Source organism: Macrotis lagotis, chromosome 2 (genome assembly GCF_037893015.1).
Source record: "Macrotis lagotis isolate mMagLag1 chromosome 2, bilby.v1.9.chrom.fasta, whole genome shotgun sequence".
Taxonomy (NCBI): domain Eukaryota; kingdom Metazoa; phylum Chordata; class Mammalia; order Peramelemorphia; family Peramelidae; genus Macrotis; species Macrotis lagotis.
Window position 1 is genome coordinate 116,798,425 of NC_133659.1, and position 21,589 is coordinate 116,820,013.

At 36.0% G+C, this 21,589-nt stretch overlaps 1 protein-coding gene across 2 annotated transcripts in view; it reads right to left on the bottom strand.

Annotated features, from left to right (window-relative positions):
• The window catches only part of PTPN14 (protein tyrosine phosphatase non-receptor type 14), a 251,889-nt gene that overhangs the window by 207,896 nt on the left and 22,404 nt on the right, over positions 1–21,589 (bottom strand). The window lies entirely within an intron of this gene.

Genomic DNA, 21,589 nt, shown 5'->3' on the forward strand with positions numbered 1-21,589 from the left:
CTTCCCCCTGCTCCCCCCTGCTTCTTACTCCAGATATCGATCCCCCATTGACTATATATGCTGTTTCCTCTCCTAGCCACCTGTGATGAGAGTGAAGATTCCGTCATTCCCCCTTGCCTTCCCCCCTTACATATCATTGCAATAGCTCATTGTAATAAAGAAAAATCTTATTATATGAGATATCTTGGCCTATGCCCCCCCCCTCTCCTTTTTCTTTCTCCCATTACATTTCCCTTTTTTCTATTGACTCCATTTTTACACCATATTTTATCTTCAAATTCAGCTTTCTCCTGTGCTTCAACTATAAAAGCTCCCTCTACCTGCTCTATTAACTGGGAAGGTTCATATGAGTATTATCAGTGTCATTTTTCTATGCAGGAATACATGCAGTTCATCACCAAGTCCCTCATATTTTTCCCCTCTCCTCCAATCTCTATGCTTAACCTGAGTCCTGTATCTGAAGATCAAACCTTCTGTTCAACTCCGGCCATTCCAACAGGAACATCTGAAATTCCCCTGGTTCATTGAAAGTCCATCTTTTTCCCTGGAAGAGGACATTTAGTTTGGCTGGGTAGTTGATTCTAGGTTGCATTCTAAGCTCTTTTGCCTTCCGGTATATTATATTCCAAGTCCTTCGAGCTTTTAATGTAGTTGCTGCTAAGTCCTGTGTGATCCTGGCTGCAGCTCCACAATATTTGAATTGTGTCCTTCTGCCTGCCTGTAATGTTTTCTCTTAGACTTGGGAGTTCTGTAACTTGGCTATAATATTCTTAGGGCTTGGTTTTTTGGGATCTCTTTCTTGGGGGGGTTGGTGGATTCTCTCCATTTCTATTTTGCCCTCTACTTCTAGGACATCAGGGCAATTTTCCTGTAGTAATTCTTTGATAATGATGTCAAGGCTCTTTTCCTGATCATGACTTTCCAATAATTTTTAAATTATCTTTCCTAAGTCTGTTTTCCATATCAATTGTTTTTTCAATGAGAGATTTCACATTTTCTTCTAATTTTTCATTCTTCTGGTTTTGAAGTATTGAGGCCTGATATCTCGTAAATTCAGCAATCTCCCTGAATTCTATTCTTTGTCTGAAGGATTTGTTTTCCTCAGAGAGCTTTCTTATCTCTTTTTCCATCTGGCCAGTTCTGCTTTTTAAAGCATTCTTCTCCTCAATAACTTTTTGAACTGTTTTATCCATTTGACCTAAGCTGGTTTATAGCATGCTATCTTCTTCAGCATTTTTTTTGGATTTCCTTGACCAAGCTGCTGACTTCATTTTCATGTTTTTCCTGCATCTCTCTCATTTCTTTTCCCAGTTTTTCTTCTAACTCCATTTTATTTTCAAAGTTTTTTTGAGCTCTGTCATAGCCTGAGCCCAAGTTCTGTTTTTCTTGGAGTCTTTAGATGCAGGAGCTTGTGCTTTTTCATCTTCAGACTGAGTGTTTTGATCTGTCTTGGGCTCATATGCAAAATATTTCTCAATGGTGTTCCTCTTTTTTTCTCTGCTTGCTCATTTTCCCAGCCTAAGCCTGTTTATGGGGTACTTCCTGAGCTTTTGGGACACTCCCACAAGGGTCTCAGTGTGTGAGGATCTGTCCTCCCTCCTGGTCTGTGAATGACCATAAGCGCTCCCCTCTGCCACGGGGCTGAGGTGGGGGGGTCCCTTGCTGTTCTGCTGGGGGGGGCCAAGACTGCTATCAGGATCTGAATGTGGTCAGAACCCCACAGTCCTGTTCCAGGGGGAAGAGCTCTGCAGTCTTTCTCTTCACTCCCCTCCCTAGGTTCAATGGGCTCATGCCCTGGGGGCTCCTGCTTACCAGCTCTACCTGCTTCTGTTTCCTGGATCTGGGCTGCCAGCGGCCATGCTGCTCGCTGTGTGCCCTGAGGGCTGGGCTTCATGTGCTAGCTCTGGCAGAGGTCCCCCCCCCTGCTGTTCCCCCAATTTTTGCCCGGTGCTCCCCGGGGCGTAGGTCAGGAAACTCCCCGGCAGCAGCCGAGGCTCCCAGCACCCTGGGGCTGCCTCCAGGAGGCTGAAATTCTTTCGCTCTGGTGGGCCACGCCTCTGGCAGGCCACCCCTCCTACCCCAGGGAGCAGAGCCTTTCTGCTCTTTTCCAGGTTACCTTGAGTAGGGGAACTACCTCACTGGGAACATCTGTGGGTTCTGTCTCTTGAAAATTTAGTTAGAGTCCTTAGTTTTGAAGTTTTATGAGAGAGCACCTAAGACAAGATCCGTTCTTGTCGCCATCTTGGCTCCACCTTGCAAAAAAACAATGATTTTTTGAAATATGATATCTAGACCTTTTTTAAAAAAAATTATAGCTTTTAAATACTCCAATTATTCTTAAATTATTTCTCCTTGCTCTATTTTCCAGGTCAGTTGGCTTTTGCTATGAGATGCTTTAATTTTCCTTCAATTTCTTTTAACCTTCTGACTGGCAATATTTCTTGCTAATCTCATAGTCATTAATTCCTGTTTGGTCTATTCTAATTCTCAGGGAGTCTGTGGCTTGGGTAAGGTTCTGTACCAACCATCCCATGTGTATGTTGATTTTCTTTCCAAGATTCTCCTTCATTGCTCTTTCTTTTTCAGTTCTTTCCTCTACCACTTTCATTTCATTTATAATGAACTCTTGGATAATTTTTTCTGGGAATTCTAAGTGATCTTGTAAACCAGCTGAGTTTTTCTATTACAGCATTACTGGAAGATATATCAGAATAATATTTATCTTCTGGGTTTATGAACTTGCCATTTTTGATCTCAGAAAAGATCTCTACCTTTTACTGTTTTGTCATTCTTTCACTGATCTGTTCTCGGCAACCCCACACAAAAGTTTCTAGATCTTTAATCTGGGTTCTTGGCCCATCTGCAAAAGCTCACAATGCTAGCCTACCTAATTCTAGATCAGGCCTGGCTGGACAATTATGGATTGCTATGGATTACAATCCATGACCCTGGCCCACCCCTGTTCCACACTTCCTATCCTTCTCAAATGCTCTTAAGTTTAATTTTGTGATCTTAGGCAAGAAAGATGAAACATCATAATTTTTCCTTGTATTTCTCAATCACTACTCAGGTCAGCATTCTTCTTAGACTGTTGTTAGAATTATTATGGAGGGAATTGGGCTGTGCTGCTTACTGCTACTCTGCCACCTTACCCCACTTAATCTATTAATGCTCCAGGCATTTCTCAAAAACAGAAGAGGGAGTTGCTAATATACATTAGCACAGAAAATTATTTATTATCTCGTAAGAAAAAGAAACAAGTACTTAAATTTCTATTTAAAAAGTTCCAACACACTATGCCCAAAGGGCAACAAAAATGTGCATACCCTTTGACCCAGCAATACCACTACTAGGTCTATACCCTGAAGAGATGAGGAAAAAGGGTAAAAACATTACTTGTACAAAAATATTTATAGCAGCCCTGTTTGTGGTGGCAAAGAATTGGAAATCAAGTAAATGTCCTTCAATTGGGGAATGGCTTAGCAAACTGTGGTATATGTATGTCATGGAACACTATTGTTCTATTAGAAACCAGGAGGGATGGGATTTCAGGGAAACCTGGAGGGATTTGCATGAACTGATGCTGAGTGAGATGAGCAGAACCAGAAAAACACTGTACACCCTAACAGCAACATGGGGGTGATGTTCAACCTTGAAGGACTTGCGTATTCCATCAGTGCAACAATCGGGAACAATTTTGGGCTGTCTGCAAAGGATACCATCTGTATCCAGATAAGGAGCTGTGGAGTTTGAACAAAGTGCAAGGACTATTCCCTTTAATTTAGAAAAGAAACAGATAGCTTATTGTCTCATCTTGTTACCTCTTAGACTTCTCTTCTCTTTAAGGATATGATTTCTCTCTCATCACACCCAATTTGGATCAAGGTACAACATGAAAACAAAGTAAAGACTGACAGAGTGCTTTCTGTGGGGGGAGGGGAGGGAAGCAAGATTGGGGGGAAATTGTAAAATTCAAATAATATCTTTAACAAAAATAAATTTTAAAAAAGTTCCAACATAATAGAATAGAAAATTTAGGGAAAAAATATCTAATGGAAAAAAAATGTAAATAACTAAGAACTTCTTGAGCTTAGAAACTTGGCACACTCAGCATTAGGACTTAGTAATGGCACTGATGCCAGTACTAAGTCCAAAATTCCACAATGACCTCCATACCTACACTTTTTAAAAAAAAAAATTTTTGTTTTTTTTAATACCCACAGTTTTGAAAAGAAATGATATCTAACTCTCTGAAATAATTGAAATTAAGCCTTATTGAAAAATGACAGAATGGACTGAAGTTTGTAGCAATCCAATTTGCCTTCTTCAGTTGTCACAAGCACTTGTAGTGCCATCTTACATCAATTTGACCTGAATAAATTAGTTAGGAGGCAACCCTGGAATTAGGAACCTCTTAAAACACAAAACATCTTGTCAGTTCACTGACTGACTTCAGAAACAGAGTCTATGTAAGTACAGAATATAAAAAGCATTCTGGCTTACCCACCTGGACCTGAGTTTACCCTTAAGCAGGGACCTAATTTAAAAGATTAAAAGCAACAAGCATTTATTATTCAACAAGAATTTATTAAGAGCTTATTATGTGCTAAGCAATGGGGACAGAAAAATAAGCAAAAAGAAAGTCAGCCTTCCTCAAGGAGCTTACATTCTCGATATTGAAAAATAAGACATAAAATAGGAGCTAATGGTGGAAAAGATAGTAAAGGAAGCATGTTGGCTAGGTCAAAAGAATCAGAAATAGCTACATAGGACTCTTTCCCAAAATTGAGGTAGGGGAAGAATTCACCATTGAGTGGAATCAAAATTCCTTCCTAGCCTATTAGATAAAAAAAAGTGAAACAGATCCACCATTCCTAAGAAATCTCCCTGAGAGTCACCTCTTTTCTTCAAATGGAATTGATCATAGGAACCTATAGAAAGAAAGGTAATAGATGAGATAGTAAAATAATTTAGGAATCTTGGTTAAGAAGTCAAGAAACATGAGAAACCCAAAAGTATGCCTGGAAAATTAACCACTGAGATCTCCAGAATTCGCCTTAGAAAGAAAAACCTAGTTCAAAGAAATCACATGTGGGGCAGCTAGGTGGCGTAGTGGATAGAGAGCTAGTCAGGAGTAACCAAGTTCAAATCCAACCTCAGACACTTAATAATTACCTAGCTGTGTGGCCTTGGGCAAGCCACTTAACCCCATTTGCCTTGGAAAAACCTAAAAAAAAAAAAAATATATATATATATATATATATATATATATATATACTACAAAGAAATCACATGGGCATCCCATACATAGTAATAATGAGTACTTCGGCATCTAGCTGCTTGTAGCTCACACAATTCCTGCTTTCTAGGTTCTTATGAACATAAACAAAGAGCTTGCCAAAATAAAAACATAACAAAGACAGTTTTCATGATTTATTAATAATAATGATGATGATATTTGTACAGTACTTTCAAGTTTACAAAGCACTTTCTTCCTAATTATTCTAATGAGGTAGTATCTGGTACAAGTATCATTATTATTATTATTATTATTATCCTATTATCCCCAATTTACACATTAGAAAACTGAGGCTCAAAGATGTAAAATAATTTGCTGAAAGTCACAGGGAAACTAAGTGGGAGGACTAGAACTCAATGTCCAGTGCTCTTTTTGATATCCTAATCTAAAACTATGGTAAAATTATGAAAAGGAAGATCTATAGTAGATTATCAAAGTAGTTTCCTATCATATTGAGAGGTTAAAAAACTTGGTCAGGATCGCACAGAAAATATGATTCAGAAGCAGAACTTGAACCTAGTTCTTCTAGGTTCTAAAGTCAGGTCTCCACTACTTTGCAAAGTGCCCATCAATATCTAGTCTTCAGGGTTACAGAGATATGTCAGCCAAGATTCCTGCAAAGGCTTGGCTTAACTGTTTCTTTTTTTAATATAAATAGGAGTTGATGGGGATAGGAGTGAAGTAACTGGAAGTGAAGGTAGCCAAAAAAACAAAAAAGTAACAATGAAACTTTTTAAAAGTCTAAAAAAATAAAAAAGAGGAAAGATCAACTATTCAAAAACATAACACAGAAAAGCATGAGAGGCAGCTAGGTGGCACAATGGATAGAGCCTCAGCCCTGGAGTCAGGACAACCTGAGTTAAATCTGACCCCAGACACTCAAGAATTGCCTACCTGGGTGACCTTGAGCAAGTCACTTAACCCCATTGCCTTGCCAAAAAAAAAGAAAAAAAACGAAAAGCATGCACACCACTAATAATACACAGTAGTTTCCAAAACTTACAATAAATCCTTTTTTCCATTGAAGGAACTGAGATAACTGGGGGTGGACAGCAAGTGGTTAAATTATGGCAATTGAATGAAACCATACTAAATCCATCCTATGACTCAAATCTAGAGTTAGCTCAGCTCCTTTTATCTACAAGTATGGGTCTAGTCCAATTTCTGTCCTTTGAGAAAACTTGATTTATTATGGAAATTAGGAGAAAAATGTAACTGCATTGTTTAGTCCTGCATGGCTGGAAATCTGGACCACCTCTATCTGCTGCTTAGAGATTCTGAACTAAGGACCTAGGTTATGCTGACCAGAAACCCAGTCAGATGCAAAGATTAATGTGAGGAGTTTTCTCACAATTGTACATCTCAAGTAAACTCATGTCTTATCCAAAAACTGGCCCTGTACTGATAAATTAGTTATTTTTTTTCCTGTGTTCCCTTAATTATTTACAGACACTTAAAGGGAGTAGGACACTTATTTTCTGATTTCAGAGAATTGTACCTATTCACTCTCCTCCACCAAAGTTAAAAAGTCTCTAATCTTTCCTCCAACCAGTAATCAGATTACTTAATGTACTATTTCCTTTTAACTAATTGGTGTTATCTGATTAATTATTTTCAATGTGCTAAGAGTTGGATATTCAAAGAAAGGGAGAAAAAAGTCTTTTCACTAAAAGATCTCACAATCAAATGGAAATTTAATGCAAAAGTAAATATATATACCAAGAAAATACTTTTGGAGAGAGGTTGTCACAAAATAAAACACTAATAAAAAATAACAAATAATCTGGTTAGAATGTTGAAATTCTATAAGGTTTGCAAATCACTATTCTTAGCCTGGCTTTCCAGATTCCAAACCCTCACAAATAGAAGGTTAATGCTGGTTATTAGGAAATTAATTAGTCAACCAAAATGCTCTGTACTCTTTAATGGTTACAGTATTGGGCAAATAGAACCACAACACACCTTTAGTATAAACCTTACTAGAGATGGAGATTTAATGACAGCATTAATATTATTGCCTTCAAGCACTAGTATCTCCCATTTTACAGATGAGGAAACAAAGACTTCAGAAAGTTAAATTTTCAGAGGGTAACACAATTAATAAACGGCAGAAGTTAGATTAGAATCCAAATGCCTCCTTATTTCAACCTCTTTCCACCACGTTTATTTTATCATTGTATTCCCACAAGGTTCAAAATTCATTGCAGAAGTTTGACACATTCTTACTAGGCAATATCTAAAAGTGACACCCAAGTACTTAAGGGGTGAAATTGTGAATCTTCAAAAAAATCCTCAAAATATATTTAGTATTAATTTACTTTAATATAAAAGTGAGTATAAGCCATATTATAATCTCATTGGGAGGAGGTGGAATAGCAGATTGGATAGAGAACAGACCAAAAGTTAAACTTCACAACCTTACCTCACTTAAAAAGAATAATCAATTAACAATTCCAACCACTTCGATCACTATAGACTCAAAAATTAGCTTCAACCTGCAAAACTACAGAAATAGGCTTGATCAGCTACACACTTACAGAGTGGAGTCATTTACACAGTTATAACTCTCAGTTCATTTGTTAATAATAGGATGGGGACTGGTGACTAATGATTCTGCTAATACAGGAAACATTCCATTGATGAGACTCTATCAGTGCAGGGCAGCATCATCTCTGTAACTTAAAACCTTAGTTTCCTAGGCAACAAAGAGGTTAAAGTTCTTGCTTTGGGCTATACAGTCTGTGTATGACAAACAGAACTACAATATGTATTATAACAACTCTTGTTAATAAAGATGTTTGTGAATGACACAAAATAGTTCTGATCATTGGTTTCTATATACTTCAAAATAGAAGCCACTAAAATCAAGTTGTTCTCATATTATCAGCTTCAATTTCAACAGTAATTAAAATGGTACTCGAATAGGTCACTCATAAGCAGGCTACAACACACAATGGAGAAGGGGGGGACAAAGGGAGAAAAAGAAAAATAAGAAACTTAGATGATAACTCCATTATATATTTAAAAAAAATAGTAAGTTGTACACAAGAGATATTCAGTTTCATGTGCAATCATTTTTTTTTATTATACAGTTATGGAAATGCTTGTTTTATTCCATTAATTTAAAAATAAAATATTGTTTTAAAAGAAAGAAATAAAACCAGGCTTCTAAAGCACTTCCTAGCTAGTCCTTGAGGACAAGGAATATCTTGCTTGCTTTACACCTTTATCTTCAGTGCTTAGGCAAAGTCATAGAGTAAATGTTTAAAAATACTTTAATTATCTAGATGACATTTTAAGGTCCTCTCCAACTATAATATCCTTCCTTTAGTTGCCCAAGACAAATAGAATATTGTTCTGAATGTAAGCTGTCCCTGATAGGCCTCACTATTAAAATGAAATCCAGTAGAAAAAAGACATATGTTCAAAAAAGATAATAGGGATAAAAGTTCACACTTAGGATTTTACAACCAACATTTAGTTCAGTAGAGTAATATTTTATGAAACTAAATATTTATTTCATTTGTTATATTATAGCCCAAGCTATCAGAACAATAGCCTTACCCTGTACTCTAACTTTCAGGCTTTTGGAACTGCTTCAGACCAGAAATGGTTCTTTTGGGTGGGAGGAAACAGGAAGGGCTTTGATTGGCTGACACTGTCTATAAAAGACTAGTCTTTTCATGTGAAAGCAAAGAAATCTATGAAGAGATGCCAAGGGAAAGAGGGAGTAGAGCCTTTCTGTTCTGTCCCAGGAGAACTAGGACCAATGGGGAAACATAGGCAAAGCAAGAAGGAACTTCCTCACAATTAGAGCTGTCCAACAAATAACCAGAGAGACTTCCTGAGGGGGACAAGGCAGTGGGATCACAGTTACTAGAGCTCTTAAAGCACAGACTAGATGACTATTTGCCAGATTCTGTCCTTGGGATTCCTGCTTTAGCTGTAGGCTGGACTAGAGGACCAACTTTGAAGTCCCTTTAAACTCTGAAAATTTATGATTTTATGAAATGTGAAAGAAGCAACTGGAAACAAGAGACAAGAAAGAAAAGAAAAGCGACCAGGGAAGTGAGCGGTAAAAATTAATTTGTTGTACCAGCAGTAGATACAAAGGAGGAAGGGAAACCAAGAAATCAAAAAAGCAGATGATCAAAGAATCTCACATTAATATAATTCTTCAAAGTCTATACTGCACTTCCCTCACAATTTCCTGGGAAGTAAATAGAAAGGGTGGTGATGATGATGATTCCCATTTAACAAAAAAGAGAACTGAAGCTTGAAGGGATTAAGTACTAAGTAAATAAATCACACAACACCACTTTAGAGAGACACTGGAATTCAAGAGATATAAAACTGCATTGACTATACAGCTATTTCTACACCACATCACAGTAACTGATGCTAATAAAATCAATCCTATCTTAAATTAAAATTTAACAATATGTTACTAATTTAAAATTTAAAATTTTTGAAACCCTGGATAGATGGGCTATTCTAAACATATCATACTATCATCAATATTTACCACCCATTCATAAAGTAGAATAAAAGAAAAGTAAAACACCAGCTCTCTCCATAAGAAACTCACAGTTTAATGAAGGAGATAACATGCAAATAACTATAAACATACAAGATATATAAAATGTAAGTGGAAAATAGTTTCAGAGGGAATGAGAGAAGAGACATCCGGAAGGGCCTCTTGCAAAATATGGAATAAAAGCTGAGTGTATAAGACTCAATAAAGAAAATAAGGAGGGGGGGGAAAGATGAGCATTCCAGGGATGGGAGACAGCTAGCTGGTCAAAAGGCTTATATCCAAAAAACTCACTTTCACAGTCCCAGATTATCAAAGAAAAGAAGCATGGGGCAGATTTTTAATTCTCATTTTTAAGACTAAGCAGAAGGGGTGGCTAGGTGGCACAGTGAATAGAGCACCCGCCTTGGAGTCAGAAGCACCTGGATTCAAATATGACCTCAGAGACTTAATAATTACTTAGCCGTGTGGCCTTGGGCAAGCCACTTAACCCCATTGACTTGAGAAAAAAAAAAGACTAAGCAGAACAAGAGAGTATATAAAGATCACAAGTTTCAATTATCAGCTAGAGCAAGTGGTTCCTTGAACTATTAAATTATTTTATTCGATTTAAGCTAACATCCAATTTTCACATTCAGGTCCTTATCCAAACTGGTATTAAAATGTAATTTCTCTTTCCACCTGAAAAAATGATACAGTATGTGGAAAGATAATCAACATTTACAAAAACTGAGCCATGAATATCATCCCAATCCTCTGCAAATTCAGTTCAATACAAAAAATATATTTCTAAGAACCTGAGTCAGACACCTTCAAAGCATAGCTCAGGAGCTACCCACCACTGAAAACCCGTGCTGATCCATTCTCAGAAGTTTCTCTGCTCATATTTTACAGTGAAATTTCTAAGTACATATTCTAACCTCAATAGAATGACAGACATTTGATTGCAACAGCTATTTTATTTTCTGCCTTTGCAAGTAGCATAGAAAGATATATAATATATTCTCATTAATCGAATGATAAAGTAAATAGAGATCTGTCCTTGGGAGCCAGGAAGATCTGAGCCTATGACAGATACTAGCTTTAGGTCAGGAAAAAGTCAATTAACCAATCGATGCTCTAGGAAATTTATGACTATAAGTTACAGAGAAGGTACCATTCATTATCTGAGAGATCCTAATATAAATAAAATCATGTTAGTCCTTATTTATTTAGTCTTATTTGTTCATGTCCATTTCACAAATTTCCAATCACTAACACCTAACTATTCCATAATGTTAATTCACTTAGTATTGTCTTTGTGAGAAATATTTTAAGTTGTCAAGTAAGTTCAAAACCCTAAACTGTTCTTGATTAAATAATTTCAGTTTTAGTTACTGAAACCCCAAATGGGAAATACAAATCCTTACATACACTCCTATTCAAGGAGGATTCTGGGAAAAGATAATAGAAAAATCAGTCATTCAGGTAAATAAAATAGTATAATCAGTGCCTAGAAATGGAATTGAGAGGATTAGGATTTAATTCCAACTATAGAGAAGCAGTCTTTCATTTAAAAATATGACATGACTGATCTTCCAATAATACCATATCCACTTTGAATTGTTCCTTCATAAATTAAGGTTGATGATGATGAGGCTTATCCTTCATTCACAAACCATGACATTAAGGAGGTGATGCCATGACAAGCATGTGAATTGGATTTGAGTGAGGGAATGCTGTGCTATGTCACCAGCCTCACTTTCTCCTTCAGAACCATCAGTGTCCAGTGGCCAGATATGAGTCAGGATGCCTGGAGATGGCACTGGATGTGAGGCAAGTATCTGAGGCAAATTTGAACTCATTTATCCTGAACAATTCCTATTTTTTGACCAAATTCCCTGATAATCAAAGGCTCACATTTGTGAAACACTTTACAGATATTAAGGATGAAGCATGTAACTCAGAACACAAGTATTCCATTTGGTAAAAATCTACTTTGATCATATAGAGATTAAATAGGAAGCCCTCATTTCATTATTACTGTGCAGTAACTTACTGAGTTATCTGGCCCAGACAATTCCAGCACCAAGCAATACAACTGACCTACCTTTGTTAGGTATCCTGCAAGATTAGGCAGTTCTGGAGATTTTAATGATTAATACCAAGCATGCTTCACTGTGCATGGATTTTATAAACTTTATTACATGCTTAATTCAATTACTTAGAGAACATAGATTTCAAAGTCACTAAACTAATAAAAATAGCAAGTTAAATTTGGGGAACTGAGGTCAAAGCCAGAATATGGGTTTATTGGGGGATTCTTAGCCTTTTCTGTAAATCTTTTGTACTTTTGACAATCTAATGAAGCCTATGTACTTTTCATAGAAAAATGTTTTTAAATGCATAAAATAGGATAAACATTGAATTACAGAGGAAATCAACTATATTGAAATAGCAATATTAAAACATTTTTTTGAATGGTCAAAGACTCCAGGTTAAGAATTCATAGTTTAATGAGACAGGGCTGGACATCAAGTGTTTGGGATTATAATCCCAAAGACAACAATTCTGGTGACATATTAGTGTCAAAGTAAAGGTGAGACCACCTTAAGTATAGTCATTCAAATATAGAGGCCAGAACATACACACACACACACACACACACACACACACACACATATATGAAAGGGAGGAATCTGTACAAGATAATTCACAAGAAACTTAAACATACCCCAGAAGCTTCCTTCTGCCCTTCAAAAATAAATGAATTCATTATTATGGGTTGATATATCACTGGTCAATAGGTACAATTTTCCTAGCATAGAAACACCTCTACCCAGGGAACTGACCACAAACTGGTTTTGCTCCCTATGTTCAATGGACACAACCTCTAAAGAGGCCTGTCATCCAGAATTGGGGAATTTTCCCAGTGAACTGAAAAAACAACCACAATTTTTTCTGTAATGGTTTGTTTGTTGCCCTTTTTTAAGCCTTGTAAACATTACCCCTCTGAGTAATTCTATTCTAGGCAAGGTTCAGCAACTGCTTATTCCTGAGGGTCAAAAGATATTCTTGGCAGGCCTATGACAAAGCCTAAGGAAAAAGAGGAGAAAACGGGGGGGGGGGGGGGGGGGGGGGGGGAGAATGACAATTGGTAAAGAAGAGTAACAGAAGCAACAAAAAGATAAAGATAGAAATAAAAGAAAATTGGAAAAGTAAGTGAACATAGTAGCAAGTACAGTACCACATACTTGGTGCTGAAGTTTTAGAATTTCCACTCTGCCCTATTTCAGGTTGAGATGCATTTAAATGTGAGATGCAGTTAAATTCTGACAATATAATAAATATTTATGTTATATCAAAAGCACTGTGCTAACCCCTGGGGAGGCAAAGAAGAAATATTCATGAAAAGAAGAGCTTCCTTATGGAATGAGCTAACTAATCAATATAAGCATAATGGGAGAGAATTCACTATTACCTTTTTTTAAAGACAAACAGTTTTGGAACTATTTATAATAAAAGCTATTTTCTGAGATTTTTTAGAATTTAAGTTTATTTTTTCAATGAACAGAAATTTATTTTCTATCTCTCCCATTTCCCCAACTGAAAAAGAAAAAAAAATTGAACTCTTGCAATAAATATGCAGTCAAGTAAAATAAATTCCCATATTGGCCATGTCCAAAAAATGTTTCCTGAGAAGATTTTTTGAGAAACAAAAATTTTGCAATAGACTCCCTTCTATAATTATAGCATGGATACACAATAATTCAAAAAAAAAAACCCAAGCTATCTGATTATTTTTTTTTTGGAGAAAGAAAAACTGTATTCTATAATTAGCTCTGGCTTTTTCTCTAATACTACTCCCTCCTCTTTTCTATGAGCCCCACTATTGCAATACTGCTTTAATTCAAAAAGTCCTTTTAAGTCTAACCTTCATAGCTCTAGGCTTTTAATCTTTCAAAGACTTTTCAATAAGTTTTACAGAAAGACAACCCAGAACTGACTGATTGTAAAATAATAAAAAACCAATTTCAATCCCACAGTAGCAACCCACAGGAATCTTCCTTACCCCACCCTTGATCACTGCCAACTCAAATCAGATTCATTTTTTCTTTTAAACAAATCTGGTTCCTCAAAGTTTGTCTGGCTAACTTCTCACATTTCCCCAAGAGCAAGCCTATTGCAATAAGCCTTTATTCACACACCCATGCCATCAATGTCTAACAACTTCCTTTGCCTAGACTTCTTGCTTCACACAGAGCTGTAATATTTCCTCCAGGTTTTTAACAAACTGGGTTCAAAGCTCAGTAGAATTGGTCCACAAATTTCTGACATTCCACCTTTACACAGAGCAGCAGTCATTTAGCACTTCATTGATAGTTATGAATAAAAAGCCTATAATTCCCCATCCCTTCACTCTCCTTCCCCCCCTCCCAAAATTTAAAGTTAATTCTGTCTGCTGCTGCCAAAAAGAGTCTTTTTCTCATCTCAAATGCTCTTCATTTTTGTTTAATTTCTTAGTTCCTACTGAGAGCAAAGTTTACAGAAGATCTAGGGTCTTCTTTTGAACTGGATCAATCAATTTGATCAATCAATAGGCATTTAATAAGAGTTCACTATATAGTAGATGCTTTGTTAAGGTCTGGGGATACAAAGAAATAGCAAATAGAGTTCCTTTCTCAGAAAGTTTATATTTTAAAGATGGAGACCTCATAAATATAACTCTCAACATATAAGATAAATATAGAGTAGATGGATGACAGTCTTAGAGGGGAAGGAATTGGCATGTGTAGCAACAAGGGAAGACCTTCCAGGAGGAGGTGGTATTTGAGCTGAGTCTTAAAAGAAGCTAAGCACTCTAAGATAGAAGATGGAGAGCATTCCAGGCAAAAAGAGTGTTCAAAGACCTAGATTGGGTATGATTAAAAAAAACAAGTGGGTCAATATGGTTGAATCTAGGGTTTAGGGAATTAAGATTAGAAAGATAGAAAGGTGCCAGGTTATAAGGAGCCTTAAATGATTTTTTTAAGAGTTTATCCTAGAAGCAATAAAGAATCACTGGGTCTCTTAAGTGTGTCTATTTAACACCTTTGCAAAAAAAAAATAATAATTTAATGTTAATACTGAATTCAGTTTTCCATTAGTTTTAGGCTCAAATCAGCAAGAAACAATTGTGATTTAACATTAATCTACTATCCAAGTAATTCTATCTGGAGGGGGATAGTAGAGAAAGAAAGGGTGTCCAAACAGGGAATAAATCCCCCATGCCCTCCAATATAGCTCTCTATCCTGAGATAATTTCAAATAACAGACACAAGAATCTTTGCTTTTTGTTTGGTTTTTTTTTGTAGTTTTTGCAAGGCAAATGGAGTTAAGTGACTTGCCCAAGGCCACACAGCTAGGTAATTATTAAGTGTCTGAGGCTGGATTTGAACTCAGGTACTCCTGACTCCAGGGCCGGTGCTTCATCCATTGCGCCACCTAGCTGCCCTGAAATAAGAATCTTTCAAGAGGAAAAGATCATAATACATAAAAATACCTTTTAGGTTAACATCTTAGAATTGTTAAGTAAACAAGTCACTATCAAGTTCCCCCTGGACCACTCCTCTGAAGAAATCAATGGAAGATCAAGATCTTTTATGAACAGGATGGAATAAAGAACACTTCAAATGTTTATTTTCTAGTTGAACCAGATGTGGCTTTTTCTTTAATAGCTAAATTGGGAAAATTCAGTATTTACCAGTTCTCTTTCTACTTTATAAGTAAGTTTGAACCAACTGAAAATAATTTAATAATAATTTAATAATAATAATAATGATAATTTACATAGATTCAAAATATTCACCATTTCACTGTTTTTGTTCAAAAACTCCTTAAAACTGGATCAGTAGGACTTAAAAAGAAGAAATATCTGTCACAAGTCTTTCAGAACATGGGCCACTTCTGGTATTTATGTGGCCCAGTCACCTGGTAATGTAAGAGAGGCTTCACTAAGCCATGAGTAAATGTAGTCTCCATATTTCTGAATGCAAAAATAGTTTGAGAGTATAGAAAATGCCCCAAATTAAAACTAAAGGCTACATTACTAACTGTAGAATAACTATATCCTGAGATACAAATATCTATCATCTATCTATCTCTCCAGCCCATCCATCTATCTATCTATCTATATGTCTACTCTAGAAATATATTATCTAACTGCACAGTATCATGTTTGTAATAAACACTGAAAAAAGTATTTTTCATCTTTTTTTAGAACTGGAAAGGACAGTCAATACCATTAAGTCCAATATTTTTGTTCAACTTGTAAGGGAACCAAACATTAAACCTTGTATTTTCTGAGGCACAATCTAATGCCAACTAATATTTGCTTTCCTTCTCCTAAGTGAATCAAATAACTTCAATGACTAAAAATAACAATAGTAGGACTAGCTAATTTTTATAGTGTATTAAGGTTTACAAAAAGAATTTTACAAATATTATCTCATTTGATTCTTATGAGATAGGTGCTATTTTTGCCTAATTTTATAAATAAGAAAACTGAGACAGAGATTAAATAGCTTGCCAGAAAGTGTCTGAGACTGGATTTGATATTAAATAACTATTTCTCTGCTTTTTTAAAAAAGTTTTATTGATGCCTTGTTTTTTATACCACTCATTTCCTGATAGACCCACTTATCCCACTCCACCCTATCCTGCCCTCCAACAAAAGAAAATTTTCCCTAGTAAAAAGAAAAACAGTTAAACAAAAATCAGCCAAAATAGCAACAATATCTGTCATAGTATGTACCATTTAGCATCCAAAACATAAAATCCAGATTCAAAAGACCAGGGCTCAAATCTGAGTCTTTCTGGCTCTCCATTTAAAAGAATGTGGTTGAAATGAATAATCTTCAAGGTTCCTTCCAACTCTAAATCTAATACTGCTATAATTTTTCATTTTTCTCAATGCCAACTTATTAAAAATTATCTTCCCCATAGAGATATAAAAGATAAGAACCCTCTCAAGCCTCCCAAACACCTACATAGACATAGGAATGGAGAAAAGCATTCTCCTTACAATAAAGCTTGGAAAACTGGCCAGCAGACAAACACGTTTAATGTATCTAGTGTTACATATTCATCAATGAAACCTAACCTAGACAGAGAGAAAGTTAAGCTGGTCATGATGTCTTTAGGTCTTGAGTTTATCACTTCGGAGTTACACTTTGGGTTAGAAAAGTAAAGGCAACACAAAGTATACTTTATAGGTCTGTGGGCTTCACCAACCTGCCTTCAAGTGACAAAAAAGTGAATGAGAAAGATTTCACAGGGGGTGGCTAGGTGGCTCAGTGGATAGAACACAGGCCCTGTAGTCAGGAGTACCTGAGTTCAAATCCAACCTCAGACACTTAGTGATTGCCTAGCTGTGTGGCCTTGGGCAGTCCACTTAACCCCAATGCCTTGTAAAAACTAAAAAAATAAAATAAAATAAAAAAAAGATTTCACAGTAATTTCCAAAGAACAACTGATAGCAATCAAGTCTGTTTAATGCTCTAACATGACCAGAGGACTTAGTTATTAATTAATCTAAAACTTCTATTACTTCAAGCTGAAATGTAAGAGTTAGGACTTAAATCTTGACAAATCCAGAGCCTATGTATAAAGAATTACATCCCTTTCTTTGTCTCATGCCCATAACTTCACAATTCAGACAAATTACCAAACATAACCTAATTAAGGGGGCAGCTAGGTGGCGTAGTGGATAAAGCACTGGCCTTGGAGTCAGGAATACCTGGGTTCAAATCTGGTCTCAGACACTTAATAATTACTTAGCTGTGTGGCCTTTGGCAAGCCACTTAACTCCATTTGCCTTGCAAAAACCTGAAAGAAAGAAGGAAAGAAAGAAGAAAGAAAGAAAGAAAGAAAGAAAGAAAGAAAGAGAAAGAAAGAAAGAAAGAAAGAAAAGAAAGAAAGAAAGAAAGAAAGAAAGAAAGAAAGAAACATAACCTAATTAAGATCCACCAAACTGGTAAAAGCTTTGTCAATCACGTAATCCTAAAAGAATATCATTGCAATTTAATTTACAAGCAGATATTTTTTAAGCTGAAAAATAACCTAGATTTTATCCAAATTCGAAAAAAAAGGTTGCAGCATTTTAACATTTTCAATAATAGACAATTTTTGTTTTTATCTTTATATTTAAAACTGAGTACAATATCCTGCATCCAATAGGTCCTTAATAAATGCTAAGATAATATTTGTAAAGTATTTAGCATGGTGCTTGGTAAACAGTAGATACTTAATAAATGCTGGTTCCTTTCTCCCACACTAGCTAGAATAATGTAGAAATGAAAAGGGCCTCAGAGATATCACTTAATGTAACTCCTTCATTTTACAGATAAGGAAACTCACAAAGAGACAGAGAGAGAGAGAGAGAGACAGAGACAGAGACAGAGACAGAGACAGAGACAGAGACAGAGACACAGAGAGACAGAGAGAGAGAATGCAAGCACCAGTGCTTGTGGGCCTTCAGGTATTCACACCAAGGTTTCTTCGGGAAATGGAAATGGTGAGTCAGTCATGTGGAGGTGTTGAAGAATTTGTCAATATTTACTCTGACACCAAAAATAAAAGGATTCTGAATGGATTTTACATGAAGAGACACTTTCACCTGGAATGAAAATACCATTTCAGGGCAAGATAGTCTCTAAATGGGTTTTTAAAAATGCTAATTTACAATGAGCTCCAGGTTAACATGTTAGAATGACAACCTATCCTCAAGCACCTCAAAGGCAAACTAATGGTCCTTATTGGGACCTATGAAATTATGACATTTGATGGAAACAAACAAATATTTCAACCAGAATTTCCTACTGATAGTACAAACCACACCTAAACCACAGCATGGAAGATTCCAAGAAACTGTTTTCTTTTCCAGGATTGATCTACTCAGTCTTAGTAAAAAATGAACAACCCAAAAATTCTCTCTCCAAAATGTGTAAAATGAGTTCCTTTTCTTTCACTGCCAGTTCACTGAATAGATGTTTTATACCAAAATATAATCAACACTGACAATTTTTTTTCAAATTTGTTAAGATTTCTAGCCTTAACAGCAGTGGAATCTTGTGTACTTGTGCCCTATAAACAATCTAATATTGATTTTTCTGGACCTAAAACTTTGTAAAATGGTAACTGTACCAATTTTCTGTTAGACTCATGTCTAAAATTGAATTCTAGCCCCATGTAATGCTATACAGAAAAAGAAGGGATTGTGGCACAGATCAGCATGACACTCTGGAAGAAGTTCTCCATTTTATATGCTTAATAATATAAAAACACATGGTCCTTTTCTAACAATACTAAATAAAGTTTGGATATATAGGCCAGATAAATGATAACAATAAAAATGTTCCTTTCTGTAAAAAGTGTCTTTCAATAGTTCAGAGCAAAATGCAATAAAGATTTTAATTAGGATATTGACAACAGGAGTAGAAAATGAAGGGACAGATAAATACAATAGATATTGCACAAGCGGTAGTCAACAGGATCTAGCAATTGATAGTCTACAGGGAATGAAGAGGGAAATATAAAATGTAACTTCAAGGTTTGGGGTTTAAGCAAATAAAATAGAATATTTGGTACCATCAAGAGAAATTGGGAGAGTAGGAAGAAAGAAGAAGAGTTTGATTTTAGACACAATGAGTCTGAAGTACATGGGAAAATAGAAAGTAGTGTCACCACAGCTTAAGAAGGATATAGAAGAAATCAACTCCTGAATTTTGAGGACTGAGGAAAAGCCATTATATTTGACAATCAGGTTCATCATTACTCAGACCAAAAGTTGCTAAACATTTTTTATGTCTAGGATACTGGAGCCAATCTGGTGATTCTCAGAATAGTATTTTGTTTCACACATTCATAATTGAAGGAAATGCTAAATTTCAGTTAGAGGTTATTGAAAAAAATTGTTTTTTGCTCATCCAACTTTGTAGAACCCCTTAAAATCTATGAACCCCAGGAAGTTATGCCTTGCTTCAGTATGGTTAGATCATAGAATTTAGAGTTAGAAAGGGTCTTTGTGATCATAAATCTAACCCTGGTCTAATATAGAATGGTAAAATGGAAAAGAATACTAAATAAAAGGGCAAAAAGGTACCTATACTGGCACTACCACTTACTTTGGATGACAATGGGTAAATCAACTTTAAGTCTCTGTAAAATAATAGTCGGGCAAATATCCTTCCAGGATCCCTTACAGTCTGAACTCTATAATCTTTATTTTAGAGATGAAGTCCAAGGAATGATAGTGACTTCTGTAGTAAATAGAAGAAATGGGATTTGAACCCAGGTCTTCTGCCTTCAGATGCAGGGTTCTTCTGTTCTCCTACTCCCACTACAACTGTACTTCCTGAAGAGTAATGAAAAATGAATGGGGAGGAGGGCAGCTAGGTGGTGCCATGGATGGAGCACTGGCCCTGGAGTCAGGAGGACCTGAGTTCAAATTTGACCTCAGACACTTAATAATTACCTAGCAGTGTGACCTTGGGCAAGTCATTTAACTCCACTGCCTTGCAAAAAAATGAATTGGGAGTAAGAAAGGAGTAGTTTTTACTATTTTTAAAAATGTGAAAGTGAAAGGAGAGTGATTTTTATTTAAGGTTAAACTATATATGTAGAAACCAACGAAGAGGAAGAAACGGAAAATGAGTTCCTGAGAAGATGTCTCCAGAAAGTAAGGTCTGGGAAGGGAGAGGAAAAGAAAGAATCTGGCACAGATAAAAGGAGAAAGCTTAGAAAGAAGGAAAGTCATCATTCTGGGGTCAGAGGAAGAAAATAGGTACAGGAAAGTCTGGGGGGCATGAAGAAAAAAAAAAAGAGAGACAACTATAAATGACCTTAATCTCAGTAAAGTAGGAAGTAAGGATATCTATTGAGAAAGGGGGGTGGAATTGAAGTTGGGGTGGAGGGATAGGGGTATGCAGTGAAGAGGAAGTTTGTAACATTCACTCTGGCAAGTATAATAGAGTCAATGAGAGATGAATAAAAGCATTGTTGTACAGCAGTGAAAGCCTAGTTAAGTTTAGATAGCATAATTTGTAGTGGACCCAGCCAGCACTGTTTGCTATTTCCTCTAAGAACATTCTACAGCTGAGCCCTAGAAAAGGCGAAGGGGGAAGGGACGATAAAGATTCATCTGGCAGTGGTATACAAGCCGGATTGGCAGTAAGAGAAAGCAATGAGTATTAGGAAGTTATTTCAATAGTACTGGCTGGTCCAGATAACTTGTATTAGGATAGCTGCTTTGAGAAGAAAGGAAAAAACTGATGATAGAAATACTCAGAAGATAGAATCAGCAAGATTTGATTAACTGATTAGATACTGGAGGTGAGAGAAGGAAGCATTGAAGATAATTCCAAGGTCTACAAATCCCCTAGATAAATTTTGTGCTCACAAATAACCACCAGATTGCAGATTGGATGCTAAATTTCATTAAATCACAAAATCTCTAGATAGAAAAGAACCTCAGAAAAGTTACCCAGTCAATGGTTTTGCCTTTCTCTGTAAACATAACACAGCACAATGTCTGATAAGTGTTTAATAAAAGTTTAAGTGTTAATAGTGATTTTAACTCATTTCTGAAGAAAAATCCCACCAATTTATATCTAATAAGTTGTCATCCTACCTTTGCTTAAAGACTTCTAGTAACAGAAAACCTGCTAGAGTTAGCCATTCTGCTTTTAGATAGGTCTAAGTGTTGAAAAATTTCTCTTATTTCAACTCTCTCTACAATT